Source organism: Lissotriton vulgaris, chromosome 6 (assembly GCF_964263255.1).
Source record: "Lissotriton vulgaris chromosome 6, aLisVul1.2, whole genome shotgun sequence".
Taxonomy (NCBI): Eukaryota; Metazoa; Chordata; class Amphibia; order Caudata; family Salamandridae; genus Lissotriton; species Lissotriton vulgaris.
In genome coordinates this window covers 255,654,517-255,672,452 of record NC_141694.1, presented here as the reverse complement: position 1 = coordinate 255,672,452, position 17,936 = coordinate 255,654,517, and the positions used below count along the sequence as shown (strand labels likewise).

General features: G+C 36.9%; 1 protein-coding gene across 1 annotated transcript in view; it reads right to left on the bottom strand.

Moving 5' to 3' along the window:
• Window positions 1–17,936, bottom strand: part of MATN3 (matrilin 3) — a 170,987-nt gene that overhangs the window by 21,194 nt on the left and 131,857 nt on the right. The gene's annotated exons all lie outside the window — the stretch shown is intronic.

Sequence of the window (17,936 nt, the reverse complement as noted above, 5' to 3'; positions counted from 1 at the left end):
ATAACTCACTGGCCATCCTAATATGGTGGACGGTGTCTGGAAGACACCGTCACTATATTAGAGCTTTTCCGCCGCGGTTGTAATACGACCGGGGCGGAAAAGCTGCGGACGGAAACCAGGACCCAACAGCCATCCTAATGTGGCGGTGGGTCTTTGGTCAGTCCGCTGCGGGTTTTCCGCATCCTCGGGGCCGGCGGTGGCTTCCTCCGGCCCCGAGGATGCGGAAAAACCGCAATCGTAATGACCCTAATGTGCAGCTTTGAAAAAAAACGTGTGTATGGTTTGAAAATGAAATGTAAAGGTTTAAAGCTGGGGTTTCCAAAGCGGTCCTGGAGGGCTATATGCATGGCAGATTAAAAAAATTACTACATGTTTTTCAATGGGGTTATCTAAAAAATATGTTTCTTTGTCTACTGTGCAGTTTTTCTGCATGTTGCCTATTCTTTGATTTTTACTGTTGCTGTGTCTTATACATTTTCCAGGGGCGGCTCTAGGCTCATGGCGGCCCTGGGCAGGGAGCGTAGGTAGGGGGCCCCGTAAGAGGGGGCCCGGGTGGGGCGGAGCGCGGAGCCCAGTGAAGAGGGGAGGGTCAGGGTGTTTGGAAGTGGAACAGAGCCAGAGGCTGCCAAATACATGGCATGGGCCGCCACGCAAATATGTATCCATACTCAGAGGATTATTATATTAAGGATATATATTGGTGTGGTGGCCCCTGGGGTTTGGTGGCCCTGTGCAGGTGTACAGCTTGCATATGCCTAAGGCCGGCCCTGCATTTTCTGTGTATGCACTTGTTCTCCGTCACATGGGCTTTTAATTATGAAGGCCTTGTGCCGCTGGTGCATCACTTTTAACATGGGAAAAAGTGACGTATCTGTGGCGCAACGCTTTCATAAATGAGACGTTTTGTATCTTATTCTAATGATAGAGAATCTTGGGGAATTTATCTGTTATGCTTGTTCTTTGCTACAATGGCTCTATGTTGTGTAAGAAATAAGTCTGTAATATGTTAATTAAATTTTATTATTTTCTTTTTTATAGTGTTTGGTGCTGAAAAGCAACAACCTGCCTTCGGATTCACACAATTTCAGGAATTATATTCTTTTTTTTCAGGTGAGTTGGTATTTTTGCATAGGCAATTTTTTTGGGTGCACATTAAAATAATAAAGAAGATTTTTTTAAATGTTTGTAAAATTTCGGTTTGTAACATGATTTTATCTTGTATTTTTCCCATGGTTGTATCTGCTTATACTAGATATGTATTTTGAGATATTTCTCCACTGACAGTTGAAATTATCTTTTAATGGGCTTGGTGCATGTGTTCTTTTTGATGGAGTTCAGATTTACGGATCATTTGAGTATAATTCTTTCCGGTTTCCATTAAATAATTCTTGTGAAGTGCTCATTATTTTTGAAATCTTGTTGTATTATGTTTGGCAGTCTTTCTCTTTTATTTACAGAGGGGTATTATGATATGGTTCTTGGTGTGATGGGCATCTTTCCTGCATATCTGTGATTATACTATGTATAGGCACTGTTTTACATATATTTGCAGTGCTTTATTATGATGTGGTTCTTCATGGTTAGCATGACATTTTGTATATGCTATGACATTTACATGGTGAGTATGCTGTTGAAACATAAAAGCAACTGTCTCTGTGGGAAGTAGTAATCTGTTAAGTGAATGTTATGGTTTGTATAATGTGAGCCTTCTCTTTAGAGTGTATATAGTTTGCATAGCACTTTGTACTGGTGAACTCAGAAAATGGATCTCTAAAAATTAATTCTAAAGTTTATCAATATTTCTGATATCTGGAAAATCTAAAAAGAAATTTTACAGTAAAATGTCTTTTTACAACAGTAATTATTTAATGCAAAAAAAGGATCAGTGTTAATGTTTAAGGTTATACTGCCAATTTCTTTTCGAAACAAGAGGAACGGGCTATCTTAAAATATATAGAGTTAATAAGTTAGAAATTACAAAAATATATGTAGTTTAAAAATTAGTAAAGGTACTTTTAAGTTATAAATTTATGAAAAAAGATATAATTTAGTCTCTATATTTTTTTAAAAGGATACAGAAGAATAAAGTGAATATAGACATGGAGAATTGCTTGCAAGACAAACAAATTCATTTCGATATTATTAAAGAAGTGATGGAGGAAATTTTAGAAGCGGCCTTTCAAGAGGAAATAGACAACCAAAATGATGATTTTATGGACATTTCTATAGACTCTGCTTATTTAGAGATGGTAGAAGGGGATGAGGACTTTGGATTTGAAGAAGTCCCTGATGATGTAATGCTGGAAGTTCTACTAAATTATGAACTTTTGAATGAATACAAATATTTTTGATAGTAAAGCATTCTTGAAGACAGTTTTCTTCTCCTATTCGTCGTTGATCTGCTTTATGAGAGGGATAAGACATGTTCTCATGAAGTGTAAAAGAGATTGTAGTAAAAAAGATTAAAACATCTACGATGACCGATAGTTCTCGAAAAAAGTGTACTGTTTGTATGCTTTAAAAAATTAGAATTAAAAAGTACGTCAATAATGTTAAAACAGCTATGGACTGTGATAAATTTAGAACCAACATTCACTACAGGATTTCCTACTCTGTTCAGAGACTTTCAGTTATTCTCTTTATTCTACTTAGAAAATGAATCTGTGGTTTTAATTTGTACGTTATATGCTAGTAGTCAACTATAATATTTGTTATGTTTGTGTTTTACAGATTGACATTTTCATCAAAATATTAAATTAAGATGCTGACCAGAAGTGGAAAAAGAAAGCTCTATAAACGGACTTTCAATTTGAAGAAGAAAGGAATTAAGAATTATCAAAAGAACAAAGGACGGATAAAAAGAAGAGTGCTCCGGGTAAGAAAACCAAAACCTTTTTGAAAACAATATGTCAATGGAAAAATGTTAGTATTAACGTCCAAAAGGAAAAAGATTTACCAGTATCGAGAAGGAGACATGGAACCAAAGATAAAAATGTTTCTGGAATCAGCAGAGAGGAAAATCTATACAGTAAAACGCGGACGAATCAATTTACCCAAATCAGGAAGCGTATGTTTTATAACAGAGTAGTTTCGAATTTATTAAAAAAGGAGAAAGTTTGTAAAAGAAGATCTGCTTTTTTTAAGAAGAAACAACATATAGAGGGTATTGTTCAGCACGCGTTTGAGACAAAAAGAAAATTATTTATTTTAGTACTTAATAGAATAAATACACTAAATAAGGCAATACGAGTTTTAAAAGCTAAAAGTAAATGGAAGAGACACATAAATAGGAGTAATTTTTGTAAAGTGTTTTCTGGAAAGTGGATGCATACTTCAACTTCTGAACCATTTTTTAATGAAGAGAGTTACTTTCAAAGTAACGATTTGTTGCATGCAGTTGACACCAGTGGTCGAGCATATGAGGTGAAGGATGGTTGTGTAATTGAGAAAGAGAAAATTGTGGTTAGAAATGCAGAAGAGGTGATGGCTGGAGAAGCTTTAGAGGGACGTCCTAATGTTCCTGTTTACAGTTGGAATTGTAGTAGCATTTGTAGTGTACAACAGGATTCAATTGATTTCTTTCGCAATTTCTTACGTAAGTACACTAAAGAAAGTCTTAAAAGAAATTTGTAATGTTGCAAGAATTAGATCATTGCAGAGTGCGAGAAAAAATAGGTCTGCAAGGCCATTCTCTGGCTTGTCTTTCTAAAAAAATATGCCAGAGTGTGTTTCATCACTTCAGGATGTTAGCAGTGCATCATACTAAAATGATAAAATTAGTGAGAAAGTTGTATTATGCAAAAAGTCCAGCACTTAAACTTAAACAATTAAATAGTGCTCTTTTGCATGGATGTGAATTGGATGTTAAGAAGATTTGTGCGGAAATTGAGGTAAGTTATTTTGGTCCAGAGGAAGATAATGCAGAAACTGATATATTTATAGAAGGAAATGTGTTAGAAAATGTTGGAAATGTTAATATTGAAAATTTTGAACAGGAAATAATAAAGTTTAAGGTAATTGCAGGTGAGAAACCAAATTTTTCTTGTGTCTGTTGTCGACGCATTCATTACAAAAGTCAAACTAGGTTAGTTGATTTATATTTAAAAAGTGAAGATGAAAGTAATAGTCAATGGAAAGATTTTGCAACTTATTTGTTGGTGGAAAACTATTTTGATTTGGGTTTTGAGCAACGTATTTGTAAATATTGTTATAATAAATTAAATGAAAATAAAATGCCTGCTAGAGGTGTTCATAATAATCTAGAGTTGATAAATATTCCATCAGAATTGATGGATTTAAATACTTATGAGACTATTCTGATTCAATGTGTACATCCTTTTAAGGCTATTGTTCGTATGGAGCCTAAGACTGGCAAATTAAACCCTTCAGATTTACAAAGAGGATTAAAGGGTAGAGTTGTATATTTGCCACTTGATTTAAAAAAAAATATGGAAACAATTGGTGTTGAAAATGTAGAAGAGGAACCTCTAGTTATTCTAGTTAATGGTGTACCTACAAAGAGTAAGAAAATCTGACAAGATTTAGTGGATGTTAGAAAAGTCAAAAAGGCAACGTTGTATTTAGTCCAAAACAATAAGTACTATAAAGATGTATACGTAGAAGAAGAAGATGTAAGTGAAGAAGAGGACAATGATTTGTCTATTGGACAAATTGAAAAAGTTGACGTATCCAGAAGTGAAGAAATTTATGAACATTACAGTGTTCATCCACTGCATTCCAAAGAAGCAATAGGGAATGCTATTGAATTATTTCAGATGAAAAAAGCGAAAGGCAATCCTATTAGTGTGTGGGAAGAAAGTTTGAAAGGTCGTTGTTTTCCACAGTTATTCCCTACAGGTGAAGGTACACGATATGATGATCGACCTATGCAGATTCCTGCATCTGAATACCGGACAACAAGATTATATGCAGAAGATCCGAGGTTTCGCCAATGCATTCCATATTATGTTTGAGAGTGACTTATCTGGTCTGTCTTATGCAGTAAACCATATCTTAAAAAGTGGAGTTCATCTGCAAAATATTTCAGCAAAGGAATTTATGGATAAAGTGCAACAGAAAGATAGTGTTTTGGATTCACACCTAATTAATTTAATGGCTTGTCAGCATGGTACTAATGAGTATTGGTACCGTCGTCATGGAGATTTGAAGTGCATGCTTAGAAACTTAGGAGCACCAACATGGTTTTTAACTCTAAGCTGTGCAGAGTATGCTTGGGAAGATTTACTTGAATTTCTTCGGGAGGCGAATGCAAACATAGAAAATATAAACTACAAGACACCTGGAGAACTGTGTTCGTTAGATCCAGTTAATGTTTGCAGATATTTTAATCATAGATTTGAAGCTATGATGTCTTTTGTTACAAACAAGAAAAATCCGCCTCTTGGTGAAGTAGTGGATTTCTTTTGGAGAAAAGAATATCAAGCAAGAGGTGCTCCTCATATTCATATGCTGTTATGGATCAAGGATGCTCCTAAATTTGGAACAGACTCGGATGAGACTGTACTGTCTTTTATTGAACAGTATGCCACTTGTGACATACCTAATAGTACAACTGATAAGGACTTAAGAGGAAAAGTGTTACGTTTTCAAAGTCATCGTTGTGGAAAATATTGTCGGCGAAAATTCAAATCAAAGAGTAAATTCTACACCAAATGTCGTTTTGGATTTGCACGACTGGTACTTTCAAAAGGAAGAGTCAACAATTTGATGTCATGTTTGCGACATAATATCAGAAGAAGGTCACCTAAAAATACGTACAATTTAAGAAGAGGTGAAGAATCCAAATATATAAATGACTATAACGCAGTCATTTTGTCCATGTGGAATGCTAACATGGACATACAATATGTTGCAGACAACTCTATTTCTGTGGCTCAATATGTAACGTCTTACATCACGAAATCTGAAAAGACGGAACTGAAGGAGATGTGGGAAGACATTTCTCATGAAAAGAGCCTAAGCAAGAAATTGTATACGTACAGTTTGAAGATGTTGTCTCATCAAGAAATTGGAGCATATGAATGTTGTGATCGGTTATCATCAGCAAGTCTTTATGCAAAATCAAGGACTATTCTCTGGGTGACTTTGGGTCTTGCAGAAACACGCAACCGTGTTCTGAAACCTGTCCAAGAAATTGAATATTTAGCCCAGAAAGAACCAAACAGTACAGATATTCTGAAAACAAATATGTTGGATACATACTATCCAAATAGAAGTACTCTGCTTGAAAACATTTGTCTGTATGAAATACTTCAAAACTACACTTTTAAAAGGAATGTTACAGAGAATATTGATAAAGGTGTACACGCTGTAATTGGACATGAAGGATGTCTGGTGAAACAAAGAAAAGGACACTTGATTAATCATCGGAAACTGAGTTGCGATACACCTGACAAAAGATAATTTTACTATTTTGCTCTTTTGTAACTCTTTAAACCATGGCGTAGAGAAGAGGAACTACTTGGGGACTTTGATAGTTATGAAGATTCATTCAACGCATCTAAAAGTAGTATCGAATGTCCTGTTTTTAGTAATTATCTCCAAATGTTGAATGATGAAATAGAGCAAGAAGCGACAATTGCAGCGGAGATTGCTAGAGGTAGTTCACACGGTAGTCAAAGTTCGGCTTCATTAAGTCAAGATCCACTGGGACAACCAATTATCCAAAATGAAGCAGCCACCGCCATGGATGAGGTGGAAAGAGCAATGCAGCAAGGTCAAGAGGAAGTAATCAACTTAGAAGAATTAAAGAAGCAATTTAATCTTGAGCAAAGACAGATATATGATGAAGTGACAGAGCACATTGAGCATGGCTTTCGTCATGAGAGAAAAGATTGCTCATGTATGTCATTTGAACCTATTCGACTATATGTAAGCGGAGAAGCTGGAACTGGTAAAAGTTTCCTAATTAAAGGAATTACTACATATATACAGCAAAGAACTCAGTCAACACTGTCGTGTATTGTTACTGCTCCAACTGGATTGGCAGCACATAATATTAAAGGTATTACTTTACATCGTTTACTGATGCTGCCAGTTGAACATGAAAATAAATTACAATATCACAAGCTATCTGGAGAAGCTTGTTTTGAAGTTTCTAGAGTCCTTAAAAAAATGAAACTTCTTATTATTGATGAGGTAAGCATGGTATCCAATTTAATGCTTGCTTTTGTGCATTTAAGAATGCAACAGATACTTAAGACAGAGTATGATGTGTTATTTGGAGGTAAACATGTCATAGTTTTTGGAGATCTATTGCAGCTAACTCCTGTGAAAGGACAACCTGTATTTGAAACTGTTACGCATGAGGAGACCAGAAAGTGCCTGGGCAGTATTGGAAATGTTAATATATGGTCGCATTTCAAATATACTGAACTGATTCAAAATATGCGACAGGCAAAGGATACTAAATATGGAAATATTCTTCAAGATATAAGGATTGGAAAACTAACTGAATATGCGAAAGACACTCTACGAACACGATTACTTTCCAAGCTGTTTCCTAATGAAGATAATGTACCTGAGAAAATATATAGTAAAGAGGTAGCAGATAAGTCAGTGATATGCTTGATGCCAACTCTCAAAGAATGTTCAGTTTTTAATGAGAAAATGTTGAATTTAGAAAATCAAGAAATTAAGAAACTGGAAGCTAAAGATAGAATAGAGCATGAAGGTAGTACTATTGTTTTGTCTGAAAAGTTGAAGTTAAAATTGGATTCTCTTCAAAAAACTATATCTAAAACTGCTGGTTTAGAGAAAAATCTGTATGTATGTTTAAATTGTCGTATAATTTTAAGGAGAAATTTACATGTAGAAAGAGGATTGGTAAATGGAGCAATGGGTAATGTTGTTGGTTTTGTCAATTACACAAATAGAGATGAGATTGAAGTTTTAAGAATAAAATTTGATGGAATTGAGGAAGTTCAACAAATTAGTCGCTGTTCAACTCGTTTTTTGCTTGTGAAAGACTTATATGTCCGTCGGAAGCAATTTCCAATTTGTTTGGCATATGCAGTGACTATTCACAAATCTCAAGGTTTAAGTGTAGATTGTGCTTTGGTAAATATTGGAAGCACTGTATTCAAAGAGGGTATGGCGTATGTTGCTTTATCGCGAGTTAGAACTTTATGTGGACTGTATCTAATTGATTATGATGAGACAAAGATTAGTGTAGATTTAAATTGTGTGAAGGAGTATAATAGGTTAAGAAGAGAATATGCTCCAAGTTTACCTCAATATCCTTTAGTTGAAAGGCGTATGGTTGGTCAGAAAAGGAGAAATGAGGAGAAATGTGCTGAAGTAGTCGAGAAACGAAAAAAAGATGTAGCTGTTGTTGGTAGGCGTCAGAAAACGGTTAGTATTGAAGAGATTGTTGGATTTAAGTTTGAAAACAGGTCTGGTGTCAACTGCTATGCAAATGTAGTAGTTAATGTTGTTTTTTTGCTAAAAAATGTTAAGGAACAGATTGTAGAAAATCAGGAGCAAACATTTTGCTATTCATTAAATTCTGTATTTGAAAAATGTAGTAGTGGTGATAGTGAAGTAGCAAGTGTTTCAGAACTAAGGAATGTTTTAGACATATGTGCAGGAGTAAATCAATTTTCTCAGAATATTCAGCAAGATTGTCAGGAATTTATTATGTATATGTTTACAGTTTTGGAGGATGAAGGTGTAGATATTGATAGCCTTTTTGGCCTTTCTTATAAATGGGAACATAAGTGTGATAATTGCTCATTTTCAAGTATTACTGATATACACAATGAAAGATTTATATATTTAACATTACCAGACTGTAAAGAAGTGTCTTTTCATAAACTAGTTAAAGATGCGCATCAGAACATGGTCTGTTCTCAATGTAAGTCTGAAATGTTATCAACTTTATTTATCCACAGATATGGACAATATGTAATTTTCATGTTTCAACGATGCAGAGCTAATGGGAGTAAATTATCAACTTTAATTTAAAATGTTGTGGCTTCTCAAGTATCTATTTCTAGAAGAACATTTGCAACTGTAGCCATTATTTTTCATGAAGGGCCTTCAACATCATCAGGACATTATACAGCTTATTTGAAGTGTGCAAGCGGCTGGACGCTTTGCAATGATAGTCAATTGACTTTTAAGAAACGTTTGCCTTTTGCCTTAACTAACTCCTATCTGCTATTTTTGGAACCCAAATTCCAGTAGAATCACTTGCTGTAGGAAGATTAATACTGTAAAGATATGAAACTTTGTTGTTTACAAATATCATGTGACTGAGGGTGTACAAATCTAGAAATGAAATTTGTGTTTGGCATAGTGATAACATCAGGTACAAGTTTACTTAATTTTTATGGTATAGAACATGTTACAAATTTTAACTTTAAAACACATTGGGGCAGATTTATGTTGACCTTGCGTCTCTTTGCGCCACAATTTCGTCACTTTATTTACTACAATGACAGTGCAAATAATGTACCATATTTACAACGTTATGGATCTAGGAGATATGTCATATTCTAAAGCCCTGCACCATAAGGAAGTGTTCCTCTGAAGGAATGCGTCTTGAAAGTGGCTGACTGTAATCCATGAGATTTCACTCAGTGACTTTCAGGCCCATGCTGTTTCAAAACTGTGCTTGTGCTTGAAGCAGGCGTAGGTATTGACGCAGCATTGTGAATATAGTGCACTGGTGAGCCTTGCTGGAGCTGCATCACACTTGCGACACAACTTTAGCAATGTATTACTTTTTCGGCACAGATGTGTTACGCATCTATGCTGTGTTTGTACCATGGTGCGCCACATTATAAATGTGGCACATTATGGGTGAAGCAGCAGTAGCATACTGTGGTGCACATTAACTGGTGCATATCTGGGTATGAACCAGTTAACATAAATCTGCCCCATAGGTTACAAATCTGCGTTTAGTAGAGTGTTCGGCCTTTGTAGCTTTATGTTTTTTCTGTTATTCTATGTAGATATGTAATATTGCAAGTTTCTTAAAATTAAAAAGCAACAAGCATGGCATTGTTTAATATAGTATTGTATAATGTATTTCATTTAGTATGTGGTAATGAGACCGACACAGAACTCCAATGGGTGGGAGGGGCTGTTTATGTGCTCCTGGAGCACTGTGAGGCCGCTGCAGCAGTGGGAGTGAGGCCTCTCAGAGGGGAGCAGCGCAGCTCCTTTTGATGGCCACAATTACAGATAACAGGGTAGAGATGTCTGTGGAATTTATGGATGGTTAGTCACTCTAGAGTGTGCGCGGCGCCCCTGACACCTCATTACGGCACACAGGGGAGCCACGGTGCACAGTTTGAGAATCAAAGACTTAGGAGATAAACCTTCATAATAGAAAGGCCTCTAAGCGATAAAAATCGCCGGTGCTCGGCGTTAAAAATATCGCCGCTATCGGTGGAATTTACCACGGTGTTAGTGCTTTAACATCAATGGGAACACATATGTGATAGTAAATCCTGTAACAGCCTCGGTATTTCACATTATCGCGTGAAAACAAAAGTTGTTTTCACACAGTAATGTGTGCCTTGTAATTAGGGGACAGGGTGGATTTAGTTTTATTTACTACACTGTTATGTTAACGATGTCGAATGTTTGATTAGACGAGGCTTTAACAGTTTTGCGATAAACTTTTTCTCGCAACGCCTCTTTTTGTGATAGGGTGTTTTACCCTCCAACCACATTCTGAATGTGCTTTGACCTACGCCCACTTTGCATGTCATTAAGTTACTGTGCGCAACATATGCAAAGTGGTGTTACGGCAGGCGATGTAATGCCGTTTTCAAGAAGGTGCAGCAGAATATTTTCAAGGATAGGTAAAACATTAACGCCGCTTTTATCGGCAGAAAACTGCAGATATAGTGGCGATAACGGCGTTGATAATATGCTTTATGAATTGCAATCGAATCTAATGTTAGATGTAAAGACAAGTAACGTAGGTTTCGATTGCAATTCATAGATCATATTATGAAGGCTATTATCGTCGTTTTATCGGCAGTGTTCTGTGGATGAAATCGACGATAATGTATTACGTCTCCTTCATAATATTCCGAAGTATCGTCGCTTTTTTGCATAATTGTCCTGAAAAAAAACGTCGATACTTCAGCTTGTGAATAGAGCTCTTTTTGGTACAATGAGTTAGTTCTGAAAAGAACTTTTTTTTTTTTTTAAAACAAGTGTTATGTTGTTTTTGATTTTTTAAACTTGCACCGACATTTTCAACTGTGACACAGGATCAAAATGAAATGAAAAAATGTATCTTTTCTCTGAGCATTCATGACTCTCAATTTTTAATTTAATAAGATTGAGGCGCTGCTCTCCGTACAGAAGAATTTCTCCACAGTCGTTGCATTTCATGTGCACCTTCGCTAAATATGGTCTCAAGTCCATCTCTGCACTCGATGGAGATACAGGTCGTCGACCAGAAGATGTGCTGGCCACCTCTGATGGTAATAGCGAGGCCAGGGCTCTTGTCGATGCCTTTGCAAAATGCACAGGGTGCACTTGTTTGACATGCCGCACCATGGTATGTATGGAAAAGGAATATTTTTTTGTTCGATTTCCTCTTGAGAGAACCGAGTTACATATCGTGCAGGTTACTTTTGGCGCATTCACTTTCTTTTGATCTTCAGATAAGTGAAAAATTGCCAGATGAAAGATTTTTTTTTTCTTCTTAAAGGTAGTCGATCATTTTGTTCAGATTCGGAAGATGAATGCGATACGGCAGCCATTTCAGCAAAGTCTTCCGAAAGATGTAGGATGTTGTTCTCTCTTGAGAGTAGAAAAGATAGTGAGGGAAGTGGGTGGAGTGCTCCGTGTAAATTCCAGAATAGAAACTACTAAGAACCAATTGGAAGTGTTGTTTTCAAGTCACATGACTTCACATGCGCGTCTCAGGACGTGTACGCGGTGACAGTATCTAGTCACGTACGTTATTTGGAAGTAGCGGTCTAATTCAGCGAAGTTTCAAAACGTGAAAAGGAGTAAATCCAAACACATCCGGATTTTGTATATCTTCTGAGCTGGATTCAAGCATACAATTGTTAAAGTATGAAACGTTTTATATTTCTAAAAAAATACCAAGGTGTGTACATCCGGTAATGCACGAAAGTTAAAAAAGACATTCGGTTATAGGTTATAGTTACTTCAGCTAACTATAACTCGCGCGCCCGCAATGCACTGCTGATGATGTTACATATTACATCACTCATCACATGGTCAGTGACATCACTTTTGACATCACTGATAGCATCTAATATGTCACATATGTTGTCTGCAACATATAGGAATAGTATGTCACTGATTCAGGCATGTATGCAATATGTAAAAACTCTTAATGTACCATATTAACACTTAGACACTAAGACACTCTTGGTAATAATAAAGGAACAATAATCTATATAGATAAAATGTTTCAGTGATATAGCTACTCGTCAACACATTCAGCCACTAAAATAGAAACTGATAGACATACACAGATATGTATATATTTAAATATTACTCAGTAACCCATGTACTCATTAAGATATATTTAATCAGTCAGTTACAGAATCTATTTCTCATATGTAATTTTCAAAACTAACCCATTTAATAGATGATGTTATGAGTGATGTGATGTGTGACATCATCATCAGTGCATTGCGGGCGCGCGAGTTATAGTTAGCTGAAGTAACTATAACGGGGGAATTTCATTGGTTTTATATGAGTGAAATGTCCAGCTAACTATAACATGTGCCAAACCTATGGTTTTTTCAGTGAATTTCATAGGTTTTGTAAATGCTACTTCCTAACTATAACATGTGTAAAACCTATGTTTTTTTCAGTGAATATATATATATATATATATATATATATATATTGGAAGCATATGCCATCTGGCAGTGCATCCAACAGGTAATGCACATGCTTTGAAAGTCACTAAGGAGCAGCACATTTGTCTCAGAGAATTTTCTCGCCCTGCAAATAGTGTAAGTGAAAGGCGCAGTTCTACGTACAGGTAGAATCTCCAACATTATGGAGCATTAGTTGGTCTTCTGTGGCACGTACTACAATGGGCCTGACATTCTTAGGCATCTCTATCCAATGTAAAAGTATTTCGAGTATCGTAAATGACTGAGATCGCAACATGGGAAAATGGACAATTTTGTATGGGTTGAATAATATCATTTAGCACACTGTATATACTGCACGTATGTTTACATGATAAATAACAATGATTGCCAGAATACAAATGCCTCCCTCCACACCAATGCGAATTGCTGTAAAATGTGCCTTTAACATTTCCTTTCCAGTGATAATTTATATTTATTTTATTTTGTAATGAACGTAGTTGTGTTGCAAATTTCTTAAATCAACGCAATTAACAGCATTCTAATATGTAAATAATGCCAGAAGAAAGACTGTATGAGCAACCATGACTCACCATATGTAACGGAGCATACCTCTTCCATGGCTTCTGTGTGAGGGAAGTTTCCATGGCAACCCACCTATGTCACGACCAAGCCATTCACTTGTATATAATGCACGTCACATCCAGTGTTTAGATGTTGTGAACAAGGCGGTTTTGCCGCCGAAACGCGTCAAGCTACTCGTATGGAATAAAACCATTTTTCTTTGATAAATTGATCCCACGGTGTCAGCGCCTGATTTCGTATGAAAGAATCCAGGATTGGAAGATATATATATATATATATATATATATATATTTGGAAAAACTCCTTCCAAGCCTCCCTGCTTCAAGAAATATGTATATTATTAAATACATTTAATTTTCAGGGGAGACACGTGGCCCCCCTCCCCGTTTTTATTTACATTATTACTCTGGGAGATGGGGTCCCCAGGGCTTAATTAGGCTCAGGGAGGTGGCCCATGTGCCCCCTCCTTTTATTAATGACTTGGCCCCAGGGTATGGGGTTCCCGGGCCTAATAAGGCTCAGGGAACAAAGGGCCAAGCAGCCCCTCTCCCATTTTATACTGTATTTGTCCCCTGGGGATGGGATCCCCATGGCCTATTAAGGCTCGGGAAGAAGGATGAACTCCCTCCTCCCCTATTTTTGGCTCCAGGGGATGGGGTACCTGGGACCAATTGAGGGGTGGGTGGGGTCCAAATCCCAAAGTCAAAGCCTTCTTTGTCAACGAGGTGTGGAGTTGGCAGCTTGCTGGGGCTTTGGCCATAGAGCCTGATGGCAGGCCAAGCCCTGTGACCAACCTCTGCTATGCCTGGCCAAAGGCTGCATGCAGTGTGGGATTGGCTGCCTGTGGGGAATTAGATGCAGGGCTTGGCTGCAACACAGACACTACAGCTATCCCCATGCCATGCACACGCAAAGGCCATACACGGCATGGGGTTGGCTGCCTCTGTGTGGCTGCCTTTTGGGAGGGGGCTGCAGGGCCTGCCTGCCATAGTCACTTGAGTTAACCGTAGCTATAACTGCTGAATTTCTATGGTTTTGTGCGAGTAAATTCAGACTCTATCTATAACGGCCCTGTAACTTCTGCTTTTTTTCAGTATATTTCTATGGTATTTGACTGTGTGCATCAGAGGTTTAGCCACAGGACCTGGTAGGCCAGGCCCTACCACATGCATCCATACGCAAACTGGAGTTGGATGCAGTGGGTGTTTTATTCTTTCTTTCCATTTTCTCTTGATCCACAGACTCTCTGCAAATTTACATATGGAGCTGCGCTGAGACCCGCAGGCAGATCTACAGATCGGATGAAGCAAATAAATTGGGCAATTTTTTGCCCATGAGGGATTCCTAAGGGACCCCTTTATCTGTTCTATGAGGTCAGGATATATGTATCCTGATGCCGTATATATTTTTGCACTCTTTTTTTCCCACCCCCTTGCCGATGTGACAAACAAAATGGCGGCTGCAACTTTTCTGCCAGACAATCAGGACCTTGCTTTTCCCAACAGAACCTCCACTGTCGGATCTGTATATACTCCCCATCCCCAGATATTTATTTATTTAACCTCTAATATCTCAGAACCTACAGAAAGGATTTACACCAAATCACAAAAAGCGTGCTTTCTGGACCAAGAGCTAACACATGAACCCCCCTTTTTCATGGCCTCCGCTTGACGGATCACCCCAAAACTTTCAACACAGCAGCTGAACCGACTAAAGTATAATCTTTGAGAATTTCGTGAGGATTTGTCAAGCAGCGCCAAACTAAAAATGCTCTTCCTAAGGTAACTAGGTCCTAAATATAACGGTTGCTAATAGGTTTTATATAAATATATATATATATATATATATATATTTATTTATTTATTTATTTATTTTTTTTTTTTTCGGCACTCGTTTTTCACCAGCCTCCGCTCCGCTCGAACACGGGTGCCTCTCTCGCACGGTGAAATGCGAAACGTATTGGCAAGACTCAGAAACCCCAAAGCTCCCGGGTTTCAAGGAATGAGAGCACTCGAAGCAAATGTGGCGTAGGTCAGCCAAGTCTTTATTCATTAAACTCCCTCGATAGTCAGTTAGCAAACGCGTTTCGGCGTTTCCGCCTTCGTCAGTGTAACTGACATTATTTACAAATCAAGTTTAAATCAAGTAACATCGTGATCGTCATTGGTCACGTGTCAATTCATGTGCATTGACATAAACGAAGGTACTTAGAACAATACATTCACTGCTTCTGCGGCGGCCATCTTTCAATATGTAATCCACTATATTACATATGTACATATAAACACAATGTGAAAGAACTTATAGCTAATTCATTTGTCATATCCATTCAAATTTAAGAAAGAAAACATTCAATTAATTACAATGCTCGATCTTGCTTATAACCCATAAATTTAGATGGTAAAAGTGCCGCTAGTACCAACAAATGCGAGTTTCACTCAAAATTTATCGTGAAAGTCGCCTATGTTCACATGGTTTTACGTTACCATCCTTGCATCGCAGTTGTTATATTTTGAATGGATATGACAAATGAATTAGCTATAAGTTCTTTCACATTGTGTTTATATGTACATATGTAATATAGTGGATTACATATTGAAAGATGGCCGCCGCAGAAGCAGTGAATGTATTGTTCTAAGTACCTTCGTTTATGTCAATGCACATGAATTGACACGTGACCAATGACGATCACGATGTTACTTGATTTAAACTTGATTTGTAAATAATGTCAGTTACACTGACGAAGGCGGAAACGCCGAAACGCGTTTGCTAACTGACTATCGAGGGAGTTTAATGAATAAAGACTTGGCTGACCTACGCCACATTTGCTTCGAGTGCTCTCATTCCTTGAAACCCGGGAGCTTTGGGGTTTCTGAGTCTTGCCAATATATATATATATATATATATATATATATATATATATATATATATATATATATATGTATATATATATATATATATATATATATATATATATATATATATATATATATATATATATATATATATATATATATATATATATATTTATTTATTTATATATGCATGTATGTATATATATATATATATATATTACCTACTAACGGTCGCCAGTAGGTATATATAGTTAGGATTTTTTCTCTATGGGATTTTTGAAAATTCTATGTCTAATAACTTTGGCGTTTGTGGACGGAATTGGCTGAAATTTTCAGGAAAATGGAACATTTTGTTTCTGAGCAGCCCCTGACAATTTGGGGGGGTTTCATAAAGGGGGGGCCGAGAAAAAAGGGGGGTCCCAAAACACGTTTTTCCATGTTAATTTCCATAGGGCGGTTGGCCTCACTTTTAGCTCGAACGGCTGAATGGATTTGCACGAAACTTGGCAAAATTGTAGGGACTGTTAGCCCGATGTGCCTTTGCTAGGTCTCAATATATGTGCTCCAGTGGATTTTGAGTAATTTAGGTTCAAAAAAAGATATATATCTGGGCGGAGCCTAACCACACATCTGATCTGATTGGCTGTCAGCACTTCATCCAAGAAGTGTTGGCAGCCATCTTGGGACCAATATACATGATAGCACCTCATTAAAAAGCATTGTAGTTAATAGAGGGTTTTAGGACTTTAGTTACATTATAAATCATTTGTTGATGGTACCATACTTGTTTTAGGAATTGTGGTGGGTTCTAAGGTGATTTTACCATGTGAAAAAACCTTCTGCTGTGATATCATGAATATTGTTTGAAAGAAAACTAATATCTCATGATTTTCCCACAGTGGTTTGGAAGGGGATCTATAAGCTAAACTGAAAGCATATTTTCTGTAAATTCACATTATCTTTCTCAGTCATGTGAAAATTAAGTCTGACATTCTCAGTAAAACATGTACATCCAACAAGGACAGAGACTGTCAGTTGATTCCTTTGTGTTCTACTGCAGCCTCCTAGAGTGTTCTAAAGAACAACTAGAGCGCTAACAGTCCTACTTATTACAAAGGTATGGCACACCTGAAGCCATCTTGATTGGAATAAAGTGGTAACTCTTAAAACATTTAATTTAAAAAGAAACAACATGAGGGGGTATATTTTGCCATAGAAAGTATGATTAGTGCTGCAGAATGAAAAATTAGGGCACATTTTGAGTGACTTCTCAAATCCTTTTCTATTTCATTAAAACATTCTGACATGCAGTCTCCCAAAATGGCCACCAGAGACAAAAGAGCCCAAATGTAGCCCAAATATCACCCAGATGTAGCCCAAGTATAGCCCAATGACAGAATGTCCCAGAGTGTTCTAAAGAACAACTAGAGCGCTAACAGTCCTACTTATTACAAAGGTATAGCACACCTGGAGCCATCGTGATGGGAATAAAGTGGTAACTCTTAAAACATTTAATTTAAAAAGGAACAAAATGAGGGGGTATATTATGCAATAGAAGGTATTATTAGTGCTGCAGAAAGAAAAATTAGGGCACATTTTGAGTGACTTTTCAAATTATCTTCTATTTCATTAAAAAATTCTGACATGC